Below are 24,710 nucleotides of genomic sequence, written 5' to 3' on the forward strand. Positions count from 1 at the left end.
CTCAATGCCTTTCACCGAAGGTCTTTCTAGCAAGAGAATAGCAAAATATCACATTCGACGTTTTAGGAATTTCCTAGGAGTAGTTCTAAAATGAGGGACTGAGCTTAGCCTTAACATACCTTTCCAATAAACGCTCGAATGCCCGTAGTTTCTTCAAGAAAGTTGATCCTTATATCCTAAGATTTGCAAACACTAGATATACACAATTGGTACACATCTTTAAACAATTCAGAATTGAGCTTAAATCGATAGATTTTCCATATGGCCCCAACTTGATGAAACATCCGTAGAACTTCATAAACACAATCATAAAAGAGTCCCAAGATGATTATCATTGCAAACCAACTGTAAAACTTGAAGAAACACCAATAGTTACAAATTTATATCTTCAAAAACTAGATCCAAATTGTCACTCCCGAGACTACCCTCGAGACGCGGACATGGGACTTAGGACCACAAGTGATCCCAAGATAACCCTGCTGGCATGATCATGAGCATACTAAAGATAATAAATTGATGCGAAAGCTAAACCATAAATAAAAATGAAAAGATGGGGAATACCCATATACTATAAATGAGATAAATGGTAACTAATGAGTTTACTACAAAGAAGATATTAAATCAATACTAAGCTGAATCTATCTATGTCTGAAAATAGCCTCTAACTGACTAGAAGTGCTGGGATAGGCCCGAGCTAAGTCTAGAAAAACTGAAACTAAAGGCCTACAATACTGAAAGGAAACTCATGACTATTGTCCTCAGAGAATGAGGACTTACCACTGATTCTGCTAAACTGGAGATCAGGAACCGATCTAAGCGTGATTTGGATGCTGAGAACATGAACCTACATCACGAGAAGATGTAGCACATAATATGCATCAGTACTTGAAAGGTACTGAGCATGCAGGATATAATACACTAAAATAACATATAACTGAACAAAACAAATAAGCAATGACATAATATGAACATGATATAGATACTGAATGTAGTGACTAATTTATAGCATGCTGAAACTGAATATTGGATATACTGATAAGTGGTCAATGCAATAGGATCTGACTGAACTGTGGGAGCTATAAATAATCGATAATAAAACCACATGAGCTAAATGTGGAGTTCGATGTATACGCCCCATCAAGAGGACCCAATATACCCATCTAAAGGTATAGAAGAATGCTGGCGTGATCACTGAAATGATACCCACAGAGGGGACTTACAACCTACGTGGCTAGAAGTTCTGGAACTATTTGGGTACGCTGAACCCTAGTTCAACTCGATATTATGCTAATCCCAATGGATTAAGTGATTAACACATTATGACTGAATTTCTGTAAGTTACTGGATAGCTCGAACTGAACATGCAAACTGAGAATGCAACAATTAAACTGGTATTGATGCATTAATAACTGAAATATCTGACCTAGCATGTGTAATTCAAGAACTAGAGAAATACATAGCTAGGGTTCTGGAATTCATGCAATAAACTGAATATTAACATACTAATCTGATTTGGATCATTATAACATCTAAGAACCCAACAATTCTAACATTCAAGAAACCCTAGGTCTAGTCACAATAAGGGAATCAAGAAACTGACTGAAAACTAGGGACCTAATGGGTGAAAGGAACCCATTAGTGAAATACCACATACCTGGTGACAAATTTCACGGAGAAATCCTTTGATTTCTTGGCTGGAATTGAAGAAAGCTTGTTACGTTCTTGAACTAGGGTTCTTGACCTTTTTCTCCTCTTTTGCTTCTATTTTTCTATGTTTTTGATTAATTATTTGACTTAGGTAAGTTCTAGTTATGTTTCTAGGCTTAAACTAACTAAAACCTCATAATTTAGGGTCTAAACGACGTAGCTTAGGGGTGCAACGGAATAGGAAAAGACCAAAATACCCATGACTTAACTGATGTCAGAGTGATCGATGGACGGGACCGACGGGCCGTAGGTCAATCTACGGTCCGTAGATTGGAGTCGTTGGTCATGTCTGTCTGACAGAACTTCACTAAAACGAGCATAACTTTTTACTCGAAGGTCGGATTTTAGCAAACTCGATGGCGTTAGAAAGAAGATTCAATTATCTATCGTATCATTGGTCAAGGGACACATAATTGATTTTGTACTAAGAGGTATGACCATCTGTAGTTGACCCAATCAACAATTTTCCTCTAACTGATTGTTGACCCTCACCTACGGTCAGACCTACAGACCGTGGATCGAACGATGGTCCGTGCTGGTCGGTCGTTGTTTGCGTCATAGGCTGGATAAAAGGGGGCCTTGATCCACGGACACAGACCATGAACCACGGTCTGACCTATGGATCGTGGGTCTGTCCGTGGGTCGAGACTTAGCCGATTTTTTGAGTTGTGTTTAGGGAGTGGTTGAAGTGGTGAACCACGGACCACCAGAACGGGTCGTGGTCTAACCTATGGTCCGTGGATGGCAACTGTGGGTTGTACCTGCAACTTCTCAAAATCTGCATTTTTTTGGTCTATTTCGGATACAGGGTGTTACATTATCTCCCCTTTGGGACCATTCGTCCTAGAATGATGACTAAAATAGCTGAAATGGAGGGAGAGGGCTGCAATCCCTACCACTAAACATTGAGAACTGAATTTCTGACTGTGCTGAGTTCCAAGAACATGTAAATACGCTGAAAATGCAAGTACAAATTGAAGGAACATGATTCTAAGACTCAATTTAAGCATGAATGACTGAAAAAACTGAAGAGAAACTATTACCTCAAGCTGGAGTGGAATTGGAAGGAAAGAGGTGAGGAAACTTGGACTTCATGGCAGCTTCTGCTTCCCAAGTAGCTCCCTCTACGGACTAACTTCTCCACAAAACCTTGACCAAAGTGAGTTCTTTGTTTCTCAACCTTCTAACCTAATGATCAAGAATCCCAACTGGTACATCCTCATAAGAAAGGCTATCTTTGACAGCCACACTCTCTAATGGCACCACAGATGCTGGATCACCCACACACTTCTTCAATAGTGAAATGTGAAAGATTGGATGCACTGCTGCTAAATCTACTGGCAACTCTAGCTCATAAGACACTTTACCAATCCTTTTCGAGATCCGGTAAGGGCCTACATATCTGGGACTGAGCTTCCCTTTCTTGCCAAACCTCATCACCCCCTTCATAGGTGACACCTTCAGGAAAACCCAATCATCAACTTGGAACTCTAGTTCCCTTCTCCTTACATCTGCGTAAGATTTCTGGTGACTCTGGGCTGTCTTAAGTCTATCTCTGATGAGTTGCACTTTCTCCATAGCATAATGGACTGAATCTGGCCCTATCAAGGCCGCTTCACCTACTTCAAACCAGTCCACAGGAGATCTACATCTACGCCCATACAATGCCTCATAAGGGGCCATCTGAATGCTGGAATGGTAACTATTGTTGTAGGTAAACTCAATAAGAGGAAGGTGATCATCCCAACTACCCTTGAAGTCAATCACACAAGATCTCAACATGTCCTCTAAGGTCTGAATGGTACGCTCTGCTTGACCATCCATCTGTGGATGAAATGTTGTGCTAAGGTTAACTTGAGTACCAAGACCCTTCTGAAATGACTTCCAAAAATGAGAGGTAAATTGAGGACCTCTATCTGAGATGATAGACAAATGAACCCCATGCAACCTCACAATCTCATTAATGTAAAGCTTTGCGTAATCCTCCACCGAATTTGTAGTCTTGACCGCCAAAAAGTGAGAAGACTTAGTAACTCTATCAACAATCACCCAAATGGAGTCATGATGTCTGCGAGTACGAGGTAAACCTGTGATGAAGTCCATGTTGATCACTTCCCACTTCCAAGTAGGAATGCTAATCTCTTGAGTCATGCTTCCTGGTTTATGATGTTCTACCTTGACTTGCTGGCAATTGGGGCACTTAGCCACAAACTCTACTATATCTATTTTCATACCATTCCACCAACAGACTTCCGCAGATCGTGGTACATCTTAGTGGCGCCTGGATAGATAAAATATCTAGAGTTATGGACCTCTGCAAGAATATGTTGTCTCAACTCACCCACATTAGGAACACATAATCGACCTTGGTAGCAAAGCAGACCATCTCCCCCTTGGGAGAAAACCTCCACTCTCTGGTTGTGGATTGCACCCTTAAGCACAAACAAGATTGGATTACTGTCTTGACTTTTCTTAACCTCTACTACCAAAGAAGATTTTGCCCCATTTTGAACCGTTACACCACCATCTGAGATAAATGATAACTGATGAGTTTAATACAAAGAAGACATTAACTCAATACTAAGCCGAATCTATCTATGTCTAAAAATAGCCTCTAACTGACTAAAAATATTAGGACAGGCCCCAGCTAAGTCTAGCAAAATAGAAACTAAAGGACTAAAATACTGAAAGGAAACTCATGACTATTGTCCTTGGAGAATGAGGACTCACCACTGATTCTGCTGAACTGGAAATCGGGAACCGATCTAAGCGTGATTTGGATGCTGAGAACCTAAACCTACATCACTAGAAGATATAGCGCAGAGTATGCGTCAGTACTTGAAAGGTACTGAGCATGCATGATAGAATACAACTGAAATAACATATAACTGAACAAAGCAAATAAGCAATGACATAATCTGAACATGATATAGATACTGAATGCTGAGATAACTGAATGCAGTGACCAATTTATAACATGCTGAAACTGAATACTGGATATACTGATAAATGGTCAATGCAATAGGATCTGACTGAACTGTGGGAGCTACTAATAACCAATGATAAACCACATGAGCTAAATGTGGAGTCCGATGTATACGCCCCATCGAGAGGACCCAATATACTCGGCCAAAGGTATAGAGGCATGCTGGTGTGATCACTGAAATGATGCCCACAAAGGGGACTTACAACCTACGTGGCTAGTAGTTCTGGGACTATTTGGGTATGCTGAACCCTAGTCCAACTCGATATTATGTTACTACCAATGGATTATGTGATTAACACATTATGATTGATTTTTTGTAAGATACTGGATAGCTCGATGAATATGCAAACTGAGAATGCAACAATTAAACTGATATTGATGCATTAATAACTGAATAACTGAACTATCTGACCTAGTATGTGCAATTCAAGAACTAAAGAAATACATAGCTAGGGTTCTGGAATTCATGCAATAAACTGAATATTAACATACTAATCTGATTTTGATCATTCTAACATCTAAGAACCCAACAATTCTAATATTCAAGAAACCCTAGGTCTAGTCACAATAAGGGAATCAAGAAACTGATTGAAAACTAGGGACCTAATGGGTGAAAGGAACCCATTAGTGAAATACCACATACCTGGTGACAAATTTCACGGAGAAATCATTTGATTTCTTGGCTGGAACTGAAGAAAACTTGTTACGTTCTTGAACTAGGGTTCTTGACCTTTTTCTCCTCTCTTACTTCTAATTTTCTATGTTTTGATTAATGATTTGACTTAGGTAAGTTCTAGTTATGTTTCTAGGCTTAAACTGACTAAAACCTCATAATTTAGGGTCTAAATGATGTAGCTTAGGGGTCCAACGAAATAGAAAAAGACCAAAAGACCCCTGACGTAACTGCTGTCGGAGTGATCGACGGACGGGACCTACGGGCTCAAGTTTGCCAAACAGGACTTTACTAAAATGAGCATAACTTTTTACTCGGAGGTCGGATTTTAGAAAACTCGGTGGCATTGGAAAGAGTATTCAATTATCTATCATATCATAGGTCATGGGACAAATAATTCCTTTTGTGCTAAAAGTTTTGACCATCTGAAGTTGACCCAATCAGCAATTTTCCTCTAACTGATTGCTAACTCTCACCTACGGTCAGACCTGCCGACCATGGATCGAACTACGGTCCGTGCTGGTCGGCCGTTGTTTGCGTCAGAGGCTGGATAAAAGGGGCCTCGATCCATGGACACAGACCACGGACCGTGGGTTGAGACTTAGCTGATTTTCTGAGCTGGGTTTAGGGAGGGGTTGCAGTGGTGAACCACGGACCACCAGCACGGGCAGTGGTTGTCCATGGATGGCAACAGTGGGTTGCAACTGCAAATTCTCAAAATCTACATTTTTTTGGTCTGTTTCGGATATGGGGTGTTACAAAAACACAACTTATAGAAGGGGAAAACCATTGCCACGTGTTGAGAACACGTTTCTAGGAACGGGGGCAACCTTGAATGGTAGAAATCATCAAAAACTAACCTTCATCATGCAAGAAATCCATTAGAACCCTCCCTCAAGCTTTCTTTCTGTTTACGGAGTAAAAATAAATGTTTTTATGGCTTAAAATGTCGAGTAAACCGACATACCACATTTTTTAGCCGACCCAGATCGCAACCCGAATTCTGCCCAGGCAGTCCACAGTAAAACCCTCATAACTTTTTACTCCGATGTCAATTGGATACGGGGTTTTGTGCATTGCAAACTTGACTCTTAGGCCTTCGATTGGATAGGTCATGGGTATTCTAACTCTTTGTGTATTGGGAGAAAACATCCAAGTCATTTGACCCAAAGTTAAGAAAATATTTTTATAGAAACTTCAATAACCTTTGCCGACCTTAGTTTCGCTAATTTTCTTGACTTGAAAACTTAACATAAGACCCTTGTGCTATTATAATACCTCATAACACACTATTCTTAGAATGCTAGACACTCATAGGTTTATCCCCACGGTATGGGATAATTTAAACCTTTCAAACGGGCGAAGTTCTACCCGAGCCATTTCTTTAATCCCGAACTTTGTTTGAGGGGTCCCTTTGACCTAAAACTTTAGTTTAGTTCCTTGATATTGCTACCCATTTGCAATATCAATCTCCAATGTATGGTACCAAGTCATAAACACCTCATATAACCATGCCATACTACGCCACATATATTATGCAAGAATAGAGAAAAAAAGTATGGGATCTTACACTCTCCCTCCAAGATTGAAGATTCTATTTTTCTTTTCGGGGAGGAATCTTCTTCTGACATTCCAACATCCTTTCATTTAAAATTATTAATCTTGTAAGAATAGATAAAAAATATATAAAAATTATGATAAATAAAATATAGGGCAACTACAAAATTAGTCGCCAAATAGCTTATATCTAACAAGTATTTTTTGATAATTTATTCTTAATCCGTTATTAAATAAGATTATATAATGATAACTTTTTTTATTATAATGATGATTAACCAATTGGAATTTTTCCAATGCAACTTTTTTTATTATAATGATGATTAACCAATTGGAATTTTTCCAATGCAAGCATATATATAGAGAAGTGAATAGTACAATAGACTTCTTATCAAAAAGAAGTCACAAAACTGATATTGTGCACCACTACTACACCTGCCAGCAGCTACCAGTCGCAGCAAAAGGAAGCTACATGCTAAGAGAAAATGGGAATGATCAATTTTAGAAGGAAGAAAATGAGAAGAATCAAACAACCTCATTGAATGGTTCGTCCTTTATTTGTATAGATGTCTCTATAGTTTTTGTACCCTTTCAATCTAGATATTTCTTTTTATAGTCATATCTATTTTGAATAGGACTAGAATTTTGTCTCTTCCTACATTGTAAGGGGAGAGTCTCCCTTATTTACGTTTCCTAGTCACTTTGTATTGAGAAGAGTTCTCTCTTCTAGGTACATAGATGATAGGTTGCTTCTTTCTAGTATGGAAATGTATTGGATGTCCTTAGTAGGATAACCGATTCATAAACCACTTTAGGTCCAGAGGTAAGGTTTATGTCCCCCTCCTTGTATTTTTCTTTGATTTTATTTATGCTAAGGCCTGGGGGTGTTGCTAAGCTCCTGACCCCCTCAAGGGTCGTTAAAATAAAATATAAAAACAATTCCTATATTTTCAATAGTGTTTTAAAAAAAATCGTATTCTAATAGCTAGTGTAACATTAACTTACCTTGTTTTTGTGTTTCACATTCCTATTCATGAGGTTGTTCATTGCTTCACCGAGAAACTTTTTGACCACCTTCTTGCAATAGTTGTTGCTTTTCTGTTTCTTTGTTGCAAACTTCCTTTTTAAGATGGAACATTTTGCCTTTCTATTCATGGAGTGCTTTTTAATAACCCCAACCTTTGGATTAATAAGAAAAAATGTAAATGTCTTTGCATCTTAACATGACGATAAAAGTTAGTGTCATATAGTTAGGAACTCGTCATGGAAATCACTTCCTGCAGAAATGCAACGTAAGACTTGGTAAACACTTCTTGCGCGCATTCAAAATATGCAATATAAAACCCAAATAAGTTTGAATGTGATAGTATTGTTGTAGTTTAGTTGTCCAATTTGCATTTTTGCAAGAAGTATTGACCAAGTCTTATGTTTCATTTCTGCAAGAAGTAATTTCCATAAGGACCTCCTAACTATATGACACTAACTTTTATTGTCATGTTAAGACGCAAACACATTTACCTTATTATTATTAAAATTTTCTTATTAATCCAAAGGTTGGGGTTATTAAAAAGCATTCCATAAAAAGAAAGGTTGAACGGTCCACCTAGAAAAGGAAGTCAGCAAAAAAGAAATAGTAAAGAAACAACTATGGCAAGAGGGTGGTAAAAAAGGTTCTTGGTGAAGCAATGAACAACCTCATGAATAGGGATGTGAAACACAAAAACAAGGTAAGTTAATGTTACGCTAGTTATAAGAAAACAATTTTTTTAAAAACCACAATAGAAAATATATGAATTAGAAATAGATAAATCTCATCATTAGAATAAAATAAGTTATCATTATCTAATCTTATTTAATAATGGATTAACGACTAAAAATAAAAAAATACTTATTAACTATAAGCTATTTGGGGACTAATTTTGTAGTTGCACTATATTTTTTTGGTCATAATTTTTATATATATATTTTATTTATTCTTACAACATTAATATTTAAAATAAAAGGATGTTGGAATGTCAAAAGAAGATTCCTCTCTGAAAAGAAAAATAGAATCTTCAATCTTGGAGGAGAGCCTGGAACAAAGGACCAAATAAGATTATTATTCACACCAAAGGAAAAATACAAGCGAGAATATTTTCTGAACAACATAAATTTGTGTTAGCATCGCAACGTTCAACAAATTGTAGGAGGTTTAGTTGGCGACGACAATAAAGCTAGTAATGATGAAAACGGTGGCAACAACGAAGGAGGGAGAGGCTGCAGAGATGATAATGGTAGAATTTGAATATCCCAACATTGGTTTTCCATGTTTTCAGACAATAATTTTGTTTTGTTAGTTAAAGTTATTTGTGCCCGAATTGTTTGATGAATTTTTTGAAAGAAATCACTTTGAGTTTTGTTCTATCAGTAAGATTTGGATTTTCTGGAAACAGGATCTTAATTGTTCTATTTTTTCTATATTACAATGTCTATTTGGATGGTTGTTATGTATTGTTTCATAATGTATTGTATTTTATGGTACTATATTGTTTCAAAGAATATAATGTTCGAATAAATTGTATCATTTTATGTCGTTATATAACGCCATGCATCTATAGTTTGAATGATAAATCTACAAGAAAGGTACGAAACAAGATAGATCTACTGTGAAAAGGTAGAGTATTCTAGTTCATATTAGAACACTCTTAATATTATTTTTTTCAAGAGCCTATCTCTTAAATATTTTTATTAGTAAAGGATTATTCCTTAGTTTAATGCAATTATTTATGATAGTGCGAAGAACGGGCACATTAACTAGTTATTTATAAATAGGATTGTTAGTTAGATAGATTGTTACTGTCACGATCCGAGCCTACACCCTGGAGGTAGCCAACACTTGAGAACCATTGTTGGCTGATGAGTCCACATTTTGGACTCATTTAGGGCTATATTTTGATAGAATTAGTGTCCTGAAATGCATATTTTGTCTCAATATCTGATAAAAATCCTTAAGTTTCAAGTATTTGGAGTTTGAGGCAAAGGATGGACATTACTTGGCAAGAAGGAACAAAGAGGCTGAAAAGAACGAAGAAATAAAGTCCTGAAGATCGCCGAGCCCAGTTGGCGAGTCGCCGGTCGGCTTGGAGATCACCTTTTGTTCCAGTGCGCTGTGCCCCGAAGGAAAAGGTCAAGTTGGCGATGAAATGGAGCAGTCGGCGTGTCGCAGAATAGTTCTGCAAAATAGTACCATATCGCCAAACAACTCAAAACGCGAAGAGGCTAAAGGCTAAAGCAGGAAGGCGATGAAATCGACCATACGGCGGATCGCCGAATGTATCGGCGATCCCGACTAACTTCGCCGAAGGGTCCTTCACAGCACATTTTCAAACACTATAAATACTTGTTTAAATTTCTAGCTTAAGATCATATCACTATTATTTTTAGAACTTTTTTACAGTTTTTAGTTAGTTTAAGTTTTAGAGGGTTTTGGAGACTTTGTTCTAAGACCTTGAAGATTCAAAGGGTTTCAACTCCAAGAAATTAGACTTGGGTCTCAAAGATTCTTCACTCTTGACGTGTTTTAAGACTTAATCCTTCATACCCAGTTGATGAAAATTGATATTGGTATAATTTTTTTTAACTCTTTTATATGTCTAGCTAAAACCCCAATTCTTGGGGTGTGATTTTGTGAATATGAGTTAGATTATTTGTTGGGTCTTGCTTGTTGATGGTTTATTTGTTGTTTCAATGTGATTTCGTTTAGTAGTTGTGTATGAACTTAATGGAGTTGTAGTTGCCAATACGTTTCATCTTAGTGTTTTCAGCTTGCTCGAGGGAGAGGTCATAAAACTACGACTACTAAATTGATAGCCGGCGGTATTGGGTCGACATCGGCATACGACTTTCTATAATCATCCTAACCTTCTCAAGAGCCTCCATAACTAGATCTAGTCCTAACAAGGCCACCTCACCAACCTCAAACTATCCAACCGGTGATCTACAACGCCTCCCATAGAGAGCCTCAAAAGGAGCCATACCGATGCTAGAATGATAGCTATTGTTATAGGCAAACTCAATCAATGGAAGATGATCATCCCAACTACCCTTAAGCTCCAATACACAAGCCCTAAGCATATCCTCAAGTGTTTGGATAGTCCTTTCGGCTTGTCCATCCGTTTGCGGGTGAAAGGCCGTAGTAAGCTTAACTCTCATACCTAGACCCCTTTGAAAGGACTTCCAAAAGTGTGAAGTAAATTGAGTACCACGGTCCGATATAATGGATAGAGGAATCCCATGCAACCTTACCAAGTCATGAATATATAACTTGCATAATCTTCCGCCCCATATGTTGTCTTTACCGGTAGAAAATGAGCCGATTTTGTCATCCTATCAACCACCACCCAAATAGAATCAAAACCTTTTCTAGTCTTGGGTAAACCAACTACAAAATCCATATTAATTTCTTCCCACTTCCAAGTAGGAATCTCTATGTCTTGGGTTAGACCACCCGGCCTTTGATGTTCGGCCTTGACTTGTTGACAACTATGACAACCGGAGACGAATTTGGCAATGTCCTTCTTCATGCCTCCCCACCAATACACATCCCTCAAATCTCTATACATTTTGGTGGAACCGGGGTGAATGGAGTAGGAAGAATTATGAGCCTCCTCAAGAATTTTCTCCCTCAAACCATCAACACAAGGCACACACAACCTACCTTGGTACCTAAGGGCACCATCTCCCCATTGGGAGAAAACTTCCATCTTGCCCTCTTTCACCATGGCCTTCAATTCTAACAAGGAAGAGTCAGGATCTTGTTTTGCTATCGCCTCATCAACCAAGGAAGATCTAGCACCATCTACAACGACCACACCACCATTACCAACCTCTTCCAACCTAACCCCCAACCTAGCCAACCGATGCACCTCCCTAGCCATTTCCCTATCACCAATATCAACATGAGCTAGGCTACCCATAGACACCCTACTCAAAGCATCCGCCACCACATTAGCGTTACCGAGATGATAATGCACACTCATATCATAATCTTTAAGAAATTCTAGACACCTTCTTTGTCTCAAGTTGAGATCTTTTTGGGTGAAGACATATTGGAGGATCTTATGATCGGTGAACACATCAACATGTACCCTATACAAGTAATGACGCCAAATCTTTAAAGCAAACACCACCGCGGCTAATTCAAGATCATGCGTAGGATAGTTCTTTTCATGCACTTTGAGTTGTCTAGAAGCATAGGCTATCACCTTACCATTTTGCATTAGGACACAACCCAAGCCAACTCTAGAAGCATCACAATACACAATAAATCCCTCAAGCCCATCTGGTAGTGACAATATAGGAGCGGACACAAGTTTATCTTTCAAGGTTTGAAAACTCCTTTCGCACTCGTCGGTCTACTCAAACTTAGCCTTCTTTTGTGTCAACTTAGTCATGGGAGAAGCAATAGAAGAAAACTCATTCACAAATCTCCAGTAGTAACCCGCTAAGCCCAAGAAGCTCCTAATATCCAACGGGGTCAATGGCCTAGGCCAATTTCTAATCACATCGGTCTTCTTAGGGTCCACCTTAATACCATCCCCTGACACCACATGACCTAGGAAGGCAACCTCCCTCAACCAAAATTCACACTTTTCATACTTGGCATACAACTTTTCCTCTCTCAATCTTTGCAACACAACCCTCAAGTGACCCATATGTTCTTCCTCGCTATGCGAATAGATTAAAATATCATCAATGAAGACCACAACAAAGGAATCAAGGTAGGGTTTAAAGACCCTATTCATTAGGTCCATGAAGATAGCCGGTGCATTGGTCAACCTAAAGGACATGACCACAAATTCATAATGCCCATACCTAGTCCGGAAGGCTGTCTTGGGAATGTCACACTCCTTCAGCTTCACTTGATGATACCTGGACCGAAGATCAATCTTAGAGAAGTGGCTGGCCCCTTGCAATTGGTCGAACAAGTCATCAATCCTAGGAAGAGGATATTTATTCTTGACGGTGACCCTATTGAGTTGCCGGTAATCAATACACATCCTAAGGGACCCATCTTTCTTCTTCACAAACAACACCGGTGCACCCCATGGTGATTGGCTAGGCCTAATAAAACCCTTCTCCAACAAGTCCCTCAATTGTTCCTTTAACTCCTTTAACTCCGTCGGGGCCATACGATAAGGGGGAATAGAAATGGGTTGAGTATCGGGGAGGAGGTCTATGCCAAAATCTATTTCCCTTTCAGGAGGAACACCGGGAAGGTCATTAGGAAAGACATCAAGGAATTCATTTACGACCGGAACCGACTCTATAAGAAAGATTTTGGACTCCACATCCCTAACCCTCACAAGGTGATAGAGACACCCCTTAGAGATTAACTTACGGGCTTTAATGCAAGAGATGAACCTACCCTTGACTACCACATTTTGGCTTTCCCACTCAAGAATGGGTTCACTTGGGAATTGGAACTTGACCCTACGGGTTCTACAATCAATGGAAGCATAGTATGCATGCAACCAATCCATCCCAAGAACAACATCAAAATCGACCATGTTCAACTCAACAAGATCACAAGGCAATATTTTATGCAAGATGCAAATAGGACAATTTCTATAGACCTTCCTAGCAACAATATATGCACCAATAGGAGACACCTTATATGACTCACGCAACAAGTCGGGCTCAACATGAAACTTGTTGGCAACAAAGGGGGTGACAAAAGAAAGAGAGGCACCCGGATCAATTAATGCATATACATCAAAGTCAAAGATTTTCAACATATCGGTAACGACGTCGGGGACTTCATCGACCCCTTGCCTCCCATGCAAAGCATAAAATCGATTGTGCCTTGGGGCACCATCTTGTCGGCCCCCTCTCCCCAAAGGAACCGCATTGACACCTTGTGGACGGACCTCCTTACCCTTGTTGCGATTTCGAGGACAATCCATTGCCTTGTGCCCCATTTCCCCACAACTGTAGCAAGCACCGGTATTTCTCAAGCACGGGCCACCATGGCCCTTACCACACTTCAGACATACATCAATAGGACCCATACCACCAACACCTTGGGCCCTTGGAACGTCATTGGCAAACCCCCTATGGGGCGCATGAGAAGACCCTTGGCCTTGATGAAACTGGCCTCCCCTTCGACTTTGGAACTTGCCCTCAAAACGGGCCCTCTTGGCCTCATGACCCCTCTTCTTCCTCAACTTCTCCTCCTCCATTTGTTAGGCATAGACCATCAAGCGGGACAAGTCCACGTCACTAATCAACATTGCGGACCGGCATTCTTCACTCACTAGGTCGGACACACCCATCATGAATTTGTTCATTCTAGACCGTGAGTCGGCAACCAAGTGTGGAGCATATCTTGAAAGTTGGTTAAACTTGAGGGCATACTCTCTCACACTCATAGACCCTTGTTTTAAATTCATGAACTCCACTAATTTGGCTTCCCTAAGCTCAAGAGGAAAGAATCGATTAAGGAAAGTCGTTTTGAACTCTTCCCAAGGCACCATATAGTTTGCCCCCTTCTCTTCTTCCATTGGTTGTACCATATTTGGGGCACTCCTTTTAGTTGGTAGGCCGCGAACTCCGCCTTATTTTCTGACCTCACGCCCATGATAGCTAATATCTTGTGGACTTCATCAATGAACTCTTGAGGGTCTTCATCTAACTTAGACCCATAGAATTCCAGGGGATTCATCCGCACGAAGTCTCTTACCCGAGATGCCGGGGTAGGAGCCTGAGGGGCTTGGGCCCCGTGGTTGGCTTGATTAGCCATAGCTTGTGCAAATAAAGTAAGGGCATCCCGAAGATCCCCATTGGTCGGTTGTTCCTCGGGTGCGCGGGCTCGTCTTCCTCTTGTATTAGGAATGATCTAGCATAGCAAAGAACAACCGTTAGGCAAGAACTTAATTCAACTCTACAGCACGACTTAGAACATGGAGAAGGGAAACATTTCCTAAAACGTCTCATAGCCTCCTACTCATAGTTGTGGTGCACAACACAACTATGAATCAGACTCTAATCAACGCGGTGTGTTGGACTCCGAGGATCTATCAACCTAGTGTTCTGATACCAAGTTTGTCACGACCCAAGCCTAGGGCCTAGACGTGACCAGCGAATGGGGAACCCGAAGGAACCCTAAACAAGCCTCATAGTGTATCATTACACATCCTTGGTCGCGGAAGCAATTAAAATGACCATAAGCGATAAGCATAATCAAGGGGAAATCGGGACTAAGGGAGCAAGAAAAAAAAAGGGAATGATACATAAATACCATAGATGAGTCAAGCTCAAGCATAATACACAACTTGTCCAACACCACCTTTAAACATGGGTACTTAGCGGGGGCCAAGACAAACTACCGAGCTCACCCTCATAATCAATACATAACAAAAAAGGAAAAGTCTTATACATAGCAAGAGATCCTAAGCAACGTCCCCGAAATGGAGGACTCACCAATAACCTCGATAGCAAATCGTATTAGCCACGCGAAGGAGGATGGTCAAGTGGTGCTCCGGTCCCTACATGGTGACATCATGTAGGCATAGCGTATGCATTAGTACGTTTGAATGTACTAAGTATATGAGATGCAATGCAATGCAACAATAAATGGACATCATAGGCAAATGCATAATCATACCCGATAGATAACATATTAATGAAATGATATGTATAATGATGCTTACATAAAAATCATATTTAGTGGGGCGTAGTACATGTGTGGCGAGTGACCATCAATATAGTATTTTCAATGCCTACCACCCCCTTGGAGAGGTGAAAGAGGTACAAACCCCTCAATGTGGTTACCCGGGCCTACCACCCCCCGAGCTAGGGACCAATGTACAAACCCCTCGATATGGTTATACGGGCCTACTACCCCCCGTACTAGGCAACCAAGGTACCAACCCCTCAATACGGTTACCCGGGCCTACAACCCCTCGAACTAGGCTTGGTCGGCTCACAACACTTATATAGATAAAATCATATACATGTGTCCATTTCATCATCATTTCAATAATTATATAACCATCCGACTCATAGGACGTACATTGGACCTTCCATTTCCTAAGAATTCTATAAATGGGCATTTTATCAAACACATGGTGGGCTACTGTTCATGTAAATAAAATCATGTATTTCAAGAGTACTAAGTCCAACCAATTCCAAAATCCATATAAATCAGCCCACCAACAACATACATATATATAAATCAACCTTCATAATTTGATCATGGAAGCATGAAAACCATAAACATCACATAATAATTCCATTTCATGATAATATGCAAAATAGACCATAATAGGGTGTGTAGTAGTAATTCCATACTTCAAGAGTTCATAAATAACCATACAGACCCATAAACTTGAAGTAGAAATAGAGGATAAATGGTTGGACTTGTGGAAAGGAAGGTTTCCACAATCAAACCCACATACCTCAACTTTGGAGAATCCTTGATGAAGATTGGAATGGAGAATTGAAGCTTGAGATTGAGTCTTGAATCCGGAATTAGAGCTTGAGATGTTTGAATTTGGTTGAGAATCTTGGTGGAATTTTGGAGAGGGCTTAGAGAGTGTTTTTGAAGTTAAAAAAAATGACTAAGTATGGGACATATCCCCTTTTTATAAAAAACGTCCCCAACCCGCCTAAAAAAAATAGCTCACTGGAAATTGCAAATCTGCACAGACAAGTTTTACGAATATCGTCATAACTCCCTCATCCTAACTCAGAATGAGGTGAAACTAAGTGCGTTGGAAAGCTAACTCAAAGAGCTTTAATTTAATAGGTTGTGGCCCTTCCAGTTCCTTGTGTGCTAAGAGATATGCCCCTTTAAAGTTGACCCTCCAAATCACATTTTTTGCGATTTTTGAATTTTGATAAGGTTGCTCTAAAATTCGGGTTAGACCCATTCCCCACTCAATTTGACCCCATGAATAAGAATATGAAGTCGAATTTCCGAAATCATGCACAGATTTTGAGATATATGGAAATTACAATTATAGGTGTTTCCGAAGTACATTTTCGGGCATTTTTTTTTTGGGGGTCGTTTCAACATGACCTTTCTTGACCCATTACCTTAATCCTCGTGAATCGTGGTTGATTGAATAGCTAACATAGGCCAAAAGCCTAAGTTGGGGGTGTGGTGAAAAGAAAAGGGAAAGTCAAGAAGTGTAAGGAAAGTCTCTTTTAACCCATGGTGTTGAGAAAAATGGAACTCCTCCATATAAAAAAAAAGAAGAGAGAAAAAGAAAAAGAATAAAAAAGAAAAGTTGTGGAATAAAGTTGAAAAGTACAAAAGAAATGGGGTTCCCAAACAATCCATGGAAAGTGAACAATAGGATGACTTACGAGCACTAAAGAAAATGATAAAGGAAGAGGAAAGGAAATGTTGTGAGCACCACATTTCATGAAGATGAAAGTCACTTAGCCGAAATGGCCATACCTTTGCACTCAGTCCAATTACAAGCCTTGAAAGACCTTTGTGATCTTGAGTGAGCTGAAGCAAGTGTTGATTGGAAAATACGAGCAAATCTATGGGTGAAATTATGCATTGTGTTCTTCTTTGTGAGTGTGAGCTTTGAATTTGATTCCGAAGCTTTAAACTGTGAACCATTGTGTGAATATGGAATCATTCTTTGTGTGAGGGCATTTGAACACTTTGGTTGAGCTTGAACTTGCATTTGAAGCAAGTATTGGACCATGAGATTCTTCGATATTGGTGAGTCACAACTTGAATCTTTGAGTGCAGAATTGATCTTTGCATGAGTAAAGTGAGTCTTGTTATGTGCATTCATGATTGATTCTTGTGTAGCACTGTTTGAGACACCCTTTTTGAACAACTGAACTCGAGTTGCTTGAGGACAAGAAAAAGTTTTAAGTTGGGGGTGTTGATGAGTCCACAATTTGGACTCATTTAGGGCTATATTTTGATAGAATTAGTGTCCTCAAATGCATATTTTGTCTCAATATCTGATGAAAATCCTTAAGTTTCCGGTATTTGGAGTTTGAGGCAAATCATGGACACTACTTGGTAAGAAGGAACATTGTGGCTGAAAAGAACGAAGAAATAAAGGCCTGAAGATCACCGAGCCCAGTTGGCGAGTTGCCGATCGGCCTGGAGATCGCCTTTTGTTCCAGAGCAATGAGCCCTGAAGGAAAAGGTCAATTTAGCGATGAAATGGAGCAGTCGGCGTGTCGCCAAACAGTTCCACGAAGTAGTACCATATCGCCCAACGACTCAAAACGCGAAGAGGCTAAAGGCTAAAGGCTAAAGCAGGAAGGCGATGAAATCGACCAAACGACGGATCGCCGAATGTATCGGCAATCCCCACTAAGTTCGCCGAAAATTTTCAAACACTATAAATACTTGTTTAAATTTATAGCTTAGTATCATATTACTATTATTTTTAGAACTTTTTACAATTTTTAGAGAGTTTAAGTTTTAGAGGGTTTTGGAGATTTTATTCTAAGACCTTGAAGATTCAAAGGGTTTCAACTCCAAGAAATTGGACTTGAATCTCGAAGATTCTTCACTCTTGACGTGTTTTAAGACTTAATCCTTCATACCCAGTTGATGGAAACTGATATTCGTATAAATTTTTATCTCTTTTACATGTCTAGCTAAAACCCCAATTCTTGGGGTGTGATTTTGTGAATATGGGTTAGATTATATGTTGGGTCTTGCTTGTTAATGATTTATTTGTTGTTTAAATGTGATTTCGTTTAGTAGTTGTGTATGAACTTAATGGAGTTGTAGTTGCAAACACGATTTGATCTTAGTGTTTTTGGCTTGCTCAAGAGAGAGGTCGTAAAACTATGACTACTAAATTGATAGCCGGTGGTATTGGGTCAACATGGGTTCAACTCGAGAGAGTGAATGTGCTAAGGCGGAGGTTGTGCTTAAAGCGACAACTCAGTGTTCGAGAGAAACCAAGTTGATTCGGGGTAAGTTGCTCAAGAGAGAATTTACCCCCACTATAATCTATCCTAGTCACAAATACTCAACAATTTACTATTAAAAGCATGTACCCGACTGTTTAGTTTATCCCGTATTCCTATCACATCCCAATAATCCCGTCTCTCTATCTAGTTTTCGTAAAATTTTAAAAATATTTGACCAACCAAATATGGAATAATATTTCCTTCCATACAAAACACACTTTAACTTTTGTTTCAAGAATTTTCCTTCTATATATAGTGCCTTCATTTTTAAAAATATCTCTAGATCTTTTTGTTAATTATATTCACCTTAACTAGTCGATATTTATGTAACATAGTTTTCCCCATGCCATTTATATGAATTCATATGGACTAATAATTTTTGAAGACATTCGCTGACATTTTCTAATAATATATACAGTGATCTAGTTTTTTTTTTGTTTTTTTATATTATTATAAAATAAAAAAGTCATTAGACAGACATTATATATATATATATATATATATATATATATATATATATATATATATATATCCCTAAAAAATGACATAGATTATTTTTTCAACATATTTTATTTTTCTACTAATTCTAATAAATTTCTAAAAATAACATGAAATGCAAGATACAATATCCTTTAGTAACTCTCTTTTGTTTAGTGATGCATGGTAAACTGAACTAATTAATGTTGTAAGTATTTATTAATTAATTGATGATATTTTCAATTTGGCCGATTTTTTAAGTATACAACTTAACAACTGTATTTACACCAACATAGCAATACTTTTATTTTCATTTATATAGCAATACTTTTTTTTTCAAAAGTATAATTTAAATTTAAAAAAAAAAAAAGAATTTCCAAATCAGCCACGCTTAGTGATACTTTTTTTTTCAAAATTAGAATTTAAATTTAAAAAAAAAAAAAGATTTTCCAAATCAGCCACGCTTATCCCGATTCCCATAAATTTCTCCAATAATTTTACCTTCCCTAATTTATTCAAATATGTTATATATTATCTCCCATAAATAGAGGTTTTCTATCAAAACAAAACTCCCTTTCTCTAAGAAGAACGACTATTACCAATAATTTCTCAATTTTAATTCAACACAACGGCCGATGGGACTCATCAGGTAATTATATAAAAAATAATTCTCATGGTGTTTTATTACGTGGTTGAATTTGATTTTTCAAAAATATCTATTTTGTACTTTTTGGTAGTTATTCGTTTTGTTTAGATTTTCAATTTTGGTGTAAATTAATTCATATAAATTGGTTGATGTTCTGGATCGTCGAAATTTTGGTGTAATTACAATAACTTCATATGATTTTGTTGTACACTGATGTGTCAAATTTGTTATTTGTTAAAGTGTAGGTTTAATTGGTATGATGTGTGTCGTATGGTAGCAAATATTATATATCAGTAGGTTTGTGATATGTATTTATGTATTTGTTTTGGTATGTGATCTGGTATAATTGTCGCTAATAACTGACACCAAACATATAGCCTGATGTATGATTTGGTGTATTGTTTGGTCAAATTTATATAATCTTACATATGAACATATGTATATTAAATAATTGCAGTAATAAATTATTTGGTGTAATTGGTGGTGTAAAAAACTACAAGTTTGACAATCTATGTATATAATTAGAACCTCATAAATAAAAATATGGTACATATTTTAGTGTATTTTTAGTATGTGAATTGGTGTAAATAGTAATATGAAAAATAGTTCCTACATTTATTGATGGTAACCTGATAAAATCATATATTTTAAAAATTGGTTTAAGGGTATGTAATCTTTGGTTGTTTTTTTTAAGTTTATTAAATGGTTAAAATTTTTGTAAAATACTTTGGTATTTCTTTAACAGTTTTTTTAAGTTCATTAAATGGTTAAAATTTTGGTAAAATACTTTAGTATTTCTTTGACTGTTTTTTTAAGTTCATTAAATGGTTAAAATTTTGGTAAAATACTTTGATATTTCAATAACTGTCTTATATACCAACAAAATCAATGTAACAATAAAGCTAAATAAGTTGATGAGTGTAGTAAGTAATTCTTAAAGTTCCTTTTAAACAGGCAATTACGTGGATTACAATATTGAAGGAGTTATGTATGATCCAACCACCAATTACAAAGGCCTGATTACAGCTATTTCTTCACAATTGGGACTGGACACAACAATTTATCATTTGAAACTCAAGTATTTCGTGAGTGGTACATCTCCACCAATGAAAATACATAACGATATGGGAGTGCAAGTTTATTTAGATCAAAAGAGATGCAATTCAAATTTCTTTTCAAAATATCCTTTATGTGTGACATGTGTGGATAGAGCTATGGAATCCATCGAGTAACAAACTAATGTCCAAACAACATTTCAACATATTTTGGGATCCAACACACTATGTTTGACTAGCATGGATCCAATTTTGGAAGGTTATATTGAAGAATCTGAAGGTACAAAAATAATTTGGAATCCTCAACACAATTTGGTGGCCGAGGATCAAGTTTATATAAACAAGCAAACTATATCGGAAGTTATGAAGCGATATGCATTTCTAAGAGAGTTTTGTTTCATTGCAAAAAGATCAAGTCCTACCTGGTGAGTTATTATATATGTTGATTTTAAAAATTACCAATATATTTTAACAACTTACCATGTATATTAATGGATGAGTTTTTGCAGTTACTATCTAAATTGTGCTACAGAAAACTGTTCATGGATTTTTAAATCCTCATGTTTGAATAATTCAAAGTTATTCAAAGTAAGAAAATTCTATGATACACATTCTTGTCCATTGAAGGAATGGATTCAATCAAAGCGACAATCAACAAGTGGTGTGCTTGGTGCAATGTTGGTTGAAAAGTATGTCGATCTGAAAACCGTTTACACACCAACAGACATACGAGTAGACATGCTAAGGATACATGGTATTTCATTAACATACACGCAAGCATGGAGAGGTAAAAAAAATCTTTTGAGACATTAAGAGGTGATCCTGCCGAATCATATGGAAAAATTACAACATATCTATATATATTGGAGAAGACATATCCAGGGACAGCTGTGAATTATAAAAAAACAGATGAAAATCATTTTTTATATTCATTTACAGCACTTGATGCAAGTATAAGAGGCTGGGAGTATTATCGACCAATAGTAGTCAAGGATGGTACACATTTAAAATCAACATACGAAGGCACAATGTAGATAGCTAGCACATTAGATCCAGGAGGTACTGTTTATGCCATTACTGCAACTAGATTGATCTGTTTTATATATAAACAATATATGTTGTATTTATTTTGAAGATATTTGTTGTATAGGTCACTTCTTGCCCCTTGCATACGGAATAGTTGATTCAGAAAATGATGATTCATGGTTATGGTTCTTTGAGAATTTTAAAAAAACATTCGGTGAAAGGGAAGATATGTGCTTTGTTTCTGATAGAAATAAGAGCATTTGGAATGCTACTGCAGCTGTTATCCCAAATTCAGACATTACACATGCATATACCATCTGCGGACCAATTTACTAAAGAAAACATACAGAGATACAGAAGAGGTGAGAACATTATTCTTCAGTTTAGCAAAAGCATACACTGTTCAAGAGTTTGATGAATTGATGAAAAGAATGGATCAAATTAATCCAAAATACCGTGCTTATCTACAAAAACCAAATTATGAGAAATGGTCACGCGCACATTCACCAGTAAAAAGGACTTGGACACTAACAAGTAACACAGCAGAGTCTCTAAATAACACTATTCTTGTTGGAAGAAGGTTACCAGTGGTACCATTATTGGAATTTGTTAGAAAATCAATTGAAGCTTGGAATGAGAAACAGAACGAAGAAGATAGAAATACTACAACAACCTTGACAAGTAAATACAATAAAATGTTGGAGGATAATAGAAATTTGTCTCATCGTATGCTTGTACGTAGTAACAATTCTCTACTATGCATAGTATGTTTTGGTTTTATTATTGATAATGCATGTTCTTAAATAAAGGTTCGTGCATCAACAATACACCTTCATACAATTACAAATGGTGCAAAGAGATTTACGATATGTTTGAATACACGAATGTGTAGTTGTGGCAGATTTCAACATGATGAGATCCCTTGTAGTCATGCACTTGCAGCAATCAAATATAGGAATAAACATCGTGATGATTACTGTTCAGCTTATTATAGTAATAAGAACTATCAAGATACATATGCAATACCAATTGAACCCTTGCCTTGCGAAAGCGCTTGGGATGTTCCATCACATGTCTTAGAAGAGGTAATATTATCACCAATTACAAGAAAGCAACCAAGCAGACCTCCAAAAAATGATTGCAAAAAGGGATTCACCGAAGGAAAGGGGAAGAAGAGGAAAGTAACCTGTAGTGAATGTGGTATAGTTGGGCATAATAAGAACACTTGCCCAAAAAAATCTCATGATAATTAGTTTGTGGTATTTTTGTTGTTATTTTTACTTTGCATTTATACAGTTGAACTATATTACTTTTATTAGATGTACTGTTTATAAATTTCATTACCTTATTTAGTTGATTACTTTTTGTTACCTTATTCATATTTTTTGAATTCATAGTTGTTATAAATGTTTGTATATAATAGATATCATGAACTCTTCTGGATTACGTGGTCACATATCCAGAAATATTAATAAAATATGAACTTATTGGATGATATTCTGGTGTTGATTTGATATGATAAATAATCCAAATTCTTGGTGAAATTATGGTAAATATGCACAAATTTATGGTAAAAATAAAGGATCATAATAATGGTTGTATATAGTAAAATAAATGTTTGCAGTATACACCAACCTAAAACAATAAATTGAAAAGTATTAAATGTTAGTATATTAGTTTGGACGCTACAATAATTAACACTCAATTACTATAAAATTGGTTTACTCTTGTTAAAACTGCCACAAAACTTGGTATAAATGATGGTATATAAAACAACGAAATGTCATAATAATGATGGTATATATAAGTTGACTGTATACAGACCTACAACTTTACATTGGAAAAAACAGGTTATGACTACAATCTTGATCAACACTGAAACCATAAAAACACACTCTGTTAAAGAAAATAAATTGGTTTACATATGGAAGAAAAAATACAAAATTGGGTAAACACATTGGTATGTATACCAACTTGCAACTTTTAATAAAATCCAATTGATCATATACAAACATTTAGTATAATTTTTCAATAATGATAAAACCCAAATTTATACCTAAATTTATACCAAACTCATACATGTACAAACCAAAATTACACTATAAATTTATCACAAAATTTAACCAAAAAAACAAACAAATAAATGCATAATCACAAAATAAAGACAATATCCAACAACGAAATCAAAACCATAAACGCAACTAAAGTACTATCCAAAATAACAAAAGAGATTCAAAACCATAAAACATTCATGAAATTCTGTCTTAAGAAATAACACTTTTTACTCCTTGACCCTCCTATTTGACCGACCACCTTGCTTAGAAGCTTCATCTTCACTAACAGATTCAGTATCAATTTTTATTTTTCCATATTCCCACAGTAATGCTCCAAATCTCAATCGAAGGTTTTCAGCATTTAAACCCGACATAGTTATGTTTCTATCTCCACGGCACACATATTCAGCAAAAGCACAGGTATACAGACCACAATCCTTATAAGTATTACCCAATCAACATAATTAGTACAATACATAGTATAATCAACCACAAAAAAGACACATTATACTTACGTTGAATTGTCGCATTGTTGTGGAATGTTTTCATGATTACCATATACCAACGGATCACCAACTGGCCTTCC

The 24,710-nt window shown here is 37.1% G+C and overlaps 1 pseudogene; it reads right to left on the reverse strand.

Annotated features, from left to right (window-relative positions):
* LOC125821645 (uncharacterized) overlaps nucleotides 1-24,710 on the reverse strand; it is a 45,338-nt pseudogene that overhangs the window by 11,112 nt on the left and 9,516 nt on the right.

This window comes from Solanum verrucosum, unplaced genomic scaffold, assembly GCF_900185275.1.
Source record: "Solanum verrucosum unplaced genomic scaffold, falcon-dt-bn FXZP01000212.1, whole genome shotgun sequence".
In the NCBI taxonomy this organism is placed as follows: domain Eukaryota; kingdom Viridiplantae; phylum Streptophyta; class Magnoliopsida; order Solanales; family Solanaceae; genus Solanum; species Solanum verrucosum.